Consider the following 8,010-nt stretch of genomic DNA (forward strand, 5'->3'; position numbering starts at 1 on the left):
CCGGTGGCTTGGGGGAGGGGCAAGCCGAGCGGCGGGGCTCCCGTGTCCGCCATGGACACCGGCGGCGGCGGCGCGTGCTGGAGAAGGAGAGGGGCGAGGGCGGCTGGGCCTCGGCTGAGCTTCGGCCCGGCGGGCGCGCGTAGTTTTTTTTAAAACGTTCCGCGGAAAATAATACGTAGAAAAATAAATAAAAGTCTAAAAAATATAAAATAAATTTTCCCCGTCTAGTTTAGAAAATCTAGAATAGGGTGAACATTTTTTTAACACAAAAATAAATTTTTGAAATCATGCATATTTTTATAATGCAATAAAATTGCAAATAAAATCCGAATAAATTCCAATAAATGGTTTTAACACTTTTCCTCCAGTATTTCAATTGTTTTGGAGAAGTCATATTTTCTCCTCTCATTTATTTTTAAAATGAAATATTTTTCCGGAGAGAAAATAATTAAAACCTAAATCCTCGTCTTATTATTTGATGAAAATCAAATACGAAAATTCGAGAAAATCCCCAACTCTCTCCGAGGGTCCTGGAGTTGCTTAGGATTTATCGAGGATTTGTCAAAATGCAATAAAACATGATATGCAAAGATGATCTATGTATAACATACCAAATTGAAAATTTGGGATGTTACAAACCTACCCCCCTTAAGATGAATCTCGCCCTCGAGATTCGGGTTGGCTAGAAAACAGGTGGGAGTGGTCTTTCCGTAGATCTTCCTCTCGCTCCCAGGTGGCTTCATCTTCCATGTGGTGACTCCACTGGACTTTGCAAAACTTGATAACCTTGCTGCGGGTAACTCGGCTGGCATACTCCAGAATCTTAACTGGTTTCTCCTCATAGGTCAAATCACTTTCCAGCTGAATCGCTTCTAGTTCAACAGTATCTCTCAGTGGTATCTCAGCCATCTCTGCGTGGCACTTCTTCAACTGGGAAACGTGGAATACATCATGAACTCCAGACAATCCTTCGGGCAATTCCAGCTTGTAAGCAACCTCTCCCATACGTTCCACAACTCTGTATGGTCCGATAAAACGGGGCGCTAACTTTCCCTTAACTCCAAAGCGCTTCACTCCTCGAAGTGGTGATACTCGAAGATACACTCTGTCTCCGACTTCGTGAACTGTCTCCTTTCGTTTAGAATCAGCATAACTTTTCTGCCTGGACTGGGCTACCTTGAGCCTATCGTGAATCAACCTTACTTTCTGTTCAGACTCCTTAATCAAATCTGGTCCAAACAACTGACGGTCTCCAACTTCGTCCCATAACAGCGGTGTTCTACACCTCCTTCCGTACAAGGCTTCGAAAGGGGCCATCTTCAAACTGGTTTGATAACTGTTGTTATAAGAAAACTCTGCATATGGCAAATTATCGTCCCAACTAGGTCCATAATCTAGTGCACATGCTCTCAACATGTCCTCCAAAATCTGGTTGACTCTCTCGGTCTGTCCATCTGTCTGCGGGTGAAAAGCTGTACTAAATTCCAGCCTGGTTCCCAATGTTTCATGTAACTGCTTCCAGAACTTCAAGGTAAATTGGGTTCCTCTGTCTGATACAATGGTCCTCGGAACTCCATGCAAACATACGATCCTGGTCATGTATATCTTTGCCAACTTAGCACTGGTGTAAGTGGTCTTCACTGGAATGAAATGAGCCACTTTCGTCAAACGGTCGACTACAACCCATATTGAGTCATAGCCTGAACGAGTCCTGGGTAATCCTGTGATAAAATCCATGCCTATTTTATCCCACTTCCATTCGGGTATTGGCAACGGTTGTAGCAATCCTGCTGGCTTCTGATGCTCTGCCTTCACTCTCTGACATACATCACAAACTGCTACATATCCTGCAATATCCTTCTTCATTCCGGTCCACCAGAAAGTATTCTTCAGATCCAAATACATCTTGGTATTCCCTGGGTGTATCGAGTACGGTGAATCATGGGCTTCTTGCAAAATCAACTTCCTGATCTCCGGATCATTTGGCACATATACGCGGTCCTCAAACCATAAGGTATCGTGCTCATCCTCACGAAATCCCTTGGCTTTTCCTTTGCTCATCTTCTCCTTTATCTCTTTAATCTCCTTGTCTGTCTTCTGAGCTTCTCTGATCCTTTCCATCAAGGTAGACTAAATCTCCAATGTCGCTAAATAGCCTCTTGGGACTATCTCCAAACATAGCTCGCGAAGGTCCTCGGCTAACTCCTGAGGTAACTCTCTTGTCATGAGGGTGTTGACATGACTCTTGCGGCTCAACGCGTCTGCTACTACGTTAGCCTTTCCTGGGTGATAATGCAATCTCATATCATAATCCTTAATGAGCTCCAACCATCTCCTCTGTCTGAGATTTAACTCCTTCTGCGTGAAAATATACTTCAAACTCTTGTGATCTGTGTACACTTCACAATGGTTTCCGATGAGAAAGTGTCTCCATGTCTTCAATGCATGCACCACGACTGCTAACTCCAAATCATGCGTAGCATAATTCTTCTCATGTAGTTTAAGTTGTCGTGAAGCATATGACACAACTCTTCCTTCCTGCATAAGCACTGCTCCAAGTCCTCGACGTGAAGCGTCGCAATAAACTTCATAATCCTTGCATTGATCTGACAGAATCAACACTGGCGAGGTAACCAATCGTTTCTTCAACTCTTGGAAACTAGCTTCACATTCCTCAGTCCAATTGAATTTGGTGTCCTTCTTCAATAGCTCAGTCATGGGCTTAGCAATCCTTGAGAAATTCTCGATGAATCTCCGGTAGTATCCTGCAAGTCCAAGAAAACTCCGGATTTCTCCAACTGTCGTGGGTGATTCCCAACTTGTCACTGTATCCACCTTGGCAGGGTCTACTGCTATTCCTTCTCCCAAAATAACATGTCCAAGGAATCCAACTTCCTTCGGCCAAAACTCACATTTGCTGAACTTGGCATATAATTGATGTTCTCTGAGCTTCTCAAGTACCATTTGTAAATGCTCCTCATGCTCTTCCTCATTCTTGGAAAAGACTAGAATGTCGTCAATGAACACCATGACGAACTTATCCAAAAACTCCATAAACACCTTGTTCATCAGGTTCATGAAATAGGCAGGTGCGTTAGTCAGACCAAATGACATAACGGTATACTCATACAATCCGTATCTGGTGGTAAATGCCGTCTTAGGTATATCCTGTTCCCGAATCTTTAACTGATGGTATCCCGATCGTAGATCGATCTTGGAAAATACTTTAGCTCCTTGTAGGCGGTCAAACAAATCATTGATCATCGGCAGCGGGTACTTGTTTTTGATGGTCACTTCATTCAATCCACAGTAATCAACAACCATCCTCAGCGATCCATCTTTCTTCTCCACTAGAAGTACTGGTGATCCCCAAGGTGACGAACTTGGGCGAATATAGCCTTTATCCAGTAACTCCTTGATCTGCTTCTTAATTTCCTCCAAATCTTTTGCGGGCATCCTGTACGGTCTCTTAGATATTGGCCCTGTGCCTGGCAAAAGTTCAATCAAGAACTCAATGTCTCTATCTGGTGGCATGCCTGACAACTCTTCTGGAAATACATCCGGATAATCCTTCACCACTCGTACTTCCTCCTGTACAACTCCTGATAAGGAATTCACTTGAGTCCTCTTCGGCATGTGCCGGGATACATACTTGATCCTTTTTCCTTCTGGGGTGGTAAGCAAAATCGTCTTGTTGGCACAATCGATGTTTCCTCCATACAACGATAGCCAATCCATTCCCAAAATCACATCCAAACCTTGCGATTCCAAAACAATGAGGTCTGAGGGGAAAACATGCCTTCCAATGGCCAATGGTATCTGAAAACATCCTTGGGTTGCCATATACTCTGCTCCTGGCGAGGTTACTAACATAGGGGTTTTGAGAACTTGGGTGGACATCTTAAACTTATTCACAAATCCCCTTGATATGTATGAATGCGATGCACCAGTATTGAAAAGAACGGTTGCAGTAAACGACTTAACCAAAAACTTACCGATTACTGCATCAGGCTGAGCTTCAACCTCCTCCACGCTCACGTGGTTCACATGTCCTTTGTTGAACGGGTTCGGCTTCTTCCCAGAGCTTCCATTGCCATTTCCATTTTGGGCTTCAGGACAATCAGTTGTATAGTGTCCAGTCTTCTGGCACTTGAAACAAGTAATGTGACTTAGATCCCTCTTGGTTGGGGTAGATGGGTTGGTGCGGTTCTGTCCGTTGCTTCCTCCATTCCCATTACCATTCTTGGAGCCATTATGGTTGTGCGAACTACCTCCTCCATGGGTATGCTAAAACTGTCCTCCCGGTTTCGGGGTAAATCGTGGCTTCTGCTGAGCTCCAGAATTGTACTTTCCTTGTCCATACTTCCTCTTACGGTTTTCAATCTGCTGTTGCTTCCCTTCAATCATGAGAGCTCTATCTACCAGCTCCTGGTAGTTGTTGAAGGTTGCTACCATCAACTGCATACTCAGTTCATCATTCAGTCCTTCAAGAAACTTCTCCTGCTTGGCAGCATCTGTAGCAACGTCATCTGGTGCATAACGTGCTAACTTACTGAAATCCTCCACATACTGGCCTACGGCGCGTCCTCCTTGGCGTAGGTTGCGAAACTCACGCTTCTTCATAGCCATAGCTCCTGCTGAAACATGTGTTGTACGGAAAGCTTGCTGAAACTGGTCCCATGTGACAGTGTCAATAGGGTGCGTGGCTGTATAATTCTCCCACCATGATGCTGCGGGTCCATCAAGCTGATGTGCGCCAAAACGCACTCTTTCCGCATCTGTACATCCTGCAGTGGTCAACTCCCTTCCAACTTTGCGGAGCCAATCATCTGCAACAATCGGCTCGGTGCTACTGGAAAACACCGGCGGGTTTAGCCTTAAGAAACGGGCTAAGTGATCAACAGGTGGTGGTGGCGGTGGGTTGTTGTTTTTGTTGTTGCCTTGGTTCTGCACTAACACTTGCATCAGGGCATTCTGTTGCTGAATCAACTGGGTGATCTCTGGCGGCAAAACAAATCCGGTGTCGCGTCTCGGAGGCATCTGATAGGTTTAGAAAAGATGAGAGTTAAGAATAGAATGAGGTCTAGAGAGAAAACACTACCCATATGCTCATGAGACAAATACAATCAATATCACTCAATCAATCCAAACAAGGCATAACAATCGATCTAACTAGCGTTACAAAGTGCTTGAACTATACTATTAAATGGGGGAAAACTACTACAGATATGGTGGTCTAATAAAATTCTAATCCGTTGAAGACTCCATGATGTCTGCTCCAGCTTCGTCAACCTAGTCATCTTCACTTGGTTCGGAGTCGGTGTCGTCGATGATGATGTAGTTATCCGGGCAAGTGCATTCGTCGGCTTCTGCTTTTGGCACTGGATTTCCCATGAATACTCCAATCTTCTTCTCCAGGTCGTCATTCTTCCCTACTAGTGCGTTGATTTCCTCCAAATAATCCTCGCGTGTTGCCTTGAGTTCTTCTTGGAGCTCCTTGATCTTGGTTAATGCCTTCTTCAGTTCTTCCTTGTCCGTGCACATCTAGTTCTCCTGGCGACGAATATGTTGGTTTTGCTCCTGGATGAAAGCTGCGATTGATCCATCCTTCTTGGTTCTGATCATCTCCCATTGTGCGTCTCGGCGTCCACAAATCTGATAAATTGTATCCTTAAGCTCCTGGTGATAGACTTCTCCAATGCGTCCCATGGCGATGTGTGCGTCCATGCTCTTCCCTAAACTCCAGGTTGGTGCTTCGAAAACCAATCTTATGGGGTCGGTAACTGGCACAAACGTCCTTCCTGGAATGAGAACTTGGATCTTCCAGCTCTCCTCTTCGGGTAATGTGGCGTTGTAGGTTCCGGTGATGCTTGGTATTCCTATGTTCAAGTATTTGGTGACTTCCTTCAAGTGTCGACCAAACGGCATGTCTTCATCTGGTTGCATGAACTTGCTCCTTGCATTCACCATTCCTAAAAGAGTAGAAAGTGGAGAGGGGTCAGAAATGAGAAGAGAGAAGCTTTCTAGGGCTTAAGCTTAGTGGTCGTGTCCTACAGTCAGCGTGTGCTCTGATACCAACTTTGTAGCGAGCAGACCTCAAATGGTCTGTGCTGCTGTGCACCAGTGTCATCCCTGGATCAGTAATGCTGACACGCACATTACAAATGGAGGATTTATAGCAGAGTAGCAATCACACACTTATTACATCGAATATCTCCAAAGAGATTAAGTATGATAAACATGGCTTAAGGCCATCTAAAAACGATAACAGCGGAAGAGTTGGAAGATAAGTGAGTCCATCAACTCCAGCGGCATCACTGAGTATAAGACCACGACCTAAGGCACCTTACTCGTCGTCTGAAAAGTCTGCAACATGAAACGTTGCAGCCCGAAAACGGGTCAGCACATAGAATATGCTGGCAGAGTAACACATAGAGAATAATGAACAGTAATAACGCTATACTACATGCATATATGGCTGGTGGAAAGCTCTATGGTTACAGTTTATGCGAAAAGCCAATTTTTCCCTACTGCAAAGGAATAAATTTTATTTAACTATCATGGTGGTTGTTAAACATTGAGAAGGTACCTCCAACTCAATCCCAATTAAGTGTCATCATTAACCCAACAAAATTAATTAAAAGTAACATGGTGATGAGATTCAAATGATAATCCAGGTACTAGATACTCAAGTTGTCCATAACCGGGGACACGGCTAACCATGATTAGTTTGTACACTCTGCAGAGGTTTGCGCACTTTTCCCCACAAGACTCGATCGCCTCCGCTTGATTCTCGCACTACATGATGTTTGAGAAACGGATGACCGAGACACAGTCTTTCAGAAACAATCACTCTCTACTCTGGATGGACCGGTACACCTACTTTCCCCTACATCTGCTAGCCCACCTCTTCAAGAGATCCTGTAACCTACTCAACTATGCTAGAGCCCATAATAGCTTGTGGCTGCACACGGAAGTTTCTAGCATGAACAATCTTATGATCCCTTTGAGCCTGGGTGGCGGACCTTATAAAATCAGACAACACTGGGTTCTCCAGGTGCCTCAATCCACCCAGATGTGAGTTTTAGTTGCCACCTTAAGTTGAACCATTAATAAACAATCTCACATCTGTCATGAATATCTCTCAAACCCAATCCACGTCTACGAGCATAGCATGGCAATTTAATAGCAACGTAGAAGTAACTCCCAAGGGTTTGATAAGAAAACAGGTAATAGGTACTACCTCAACTACTTCCCAGTTCCCACAATTTAATCAGATCCTAATCATGCAATTGGTTGAGGAATAGATCTAATGCAATAAAACTGGGTATGGAAAATATGATCAAAGTGTTACTTGCCTTGCTGATGATCCGCAAAACCTAGAGATTCGAAGTAACAAGCGGCACACTCCGGGTACTCTATCGCAAACAAACAAGCATACAATCAGTACTCATCTAATGCACAGATAAAACTCGAATAAAAGGTCCAACCAGAAAGTTCAACTTAAGAACTCCGGTTTGCAAAAAGAATCAACTCGAAAGAAGCAACGAAAGTCAAACTGCGAAAGAAAGAAGCTTCGTTTACTAATCTGGATCTAGGTCAAATTTTACTGTAGCAAAAACTTGTTTGAGTAGGTTAAACGGAAAGAGAATTTCGAGACGAAACTCTAGGCGCTTGAATCGCCTGATTCTGATAAACGAGCGAGAAGTTAAACAGAAACGAAGATTCGATCAGAAATCGAATCTGAGATAATCGCAGAAAAATTCGACGAAAAAGAAAAACGGACGAACGCTTAAAGAACGGACGTTCGTTATCAGAGAAAAACCGACGAACGCGTTCGTTAAAACGAACGGTTCGGTGAACGCTCGCGAAAATAATAAAACCGAAAAAAACCAATCTAGGGTTTTTTTTTACGAACGGTTTTTTTTAAACGAAAACCGGCGACGAACGGGGCGAGGCAGTACCTCGTCGGGGGCGTGCTCCGGCGGGCTCCGGCTGCTCCGGTGGGGC

The sequence above is a fragment of the Triticum aestivum genome, chromosome 5D (assembly GCF_018294505.1).
Source record: "Triticum aestivum cultivar Chinese Spring chromosome 5D, IWGSC CS RefSeq v2.1, whole genome shotgun sequence".
Taxonomy (NCBI): Eukaryota; Viridiplantae; Streptophyta; class Magnoliopsida; order Poales; family Poaceae; genus Triticum; species Triticum aestivum.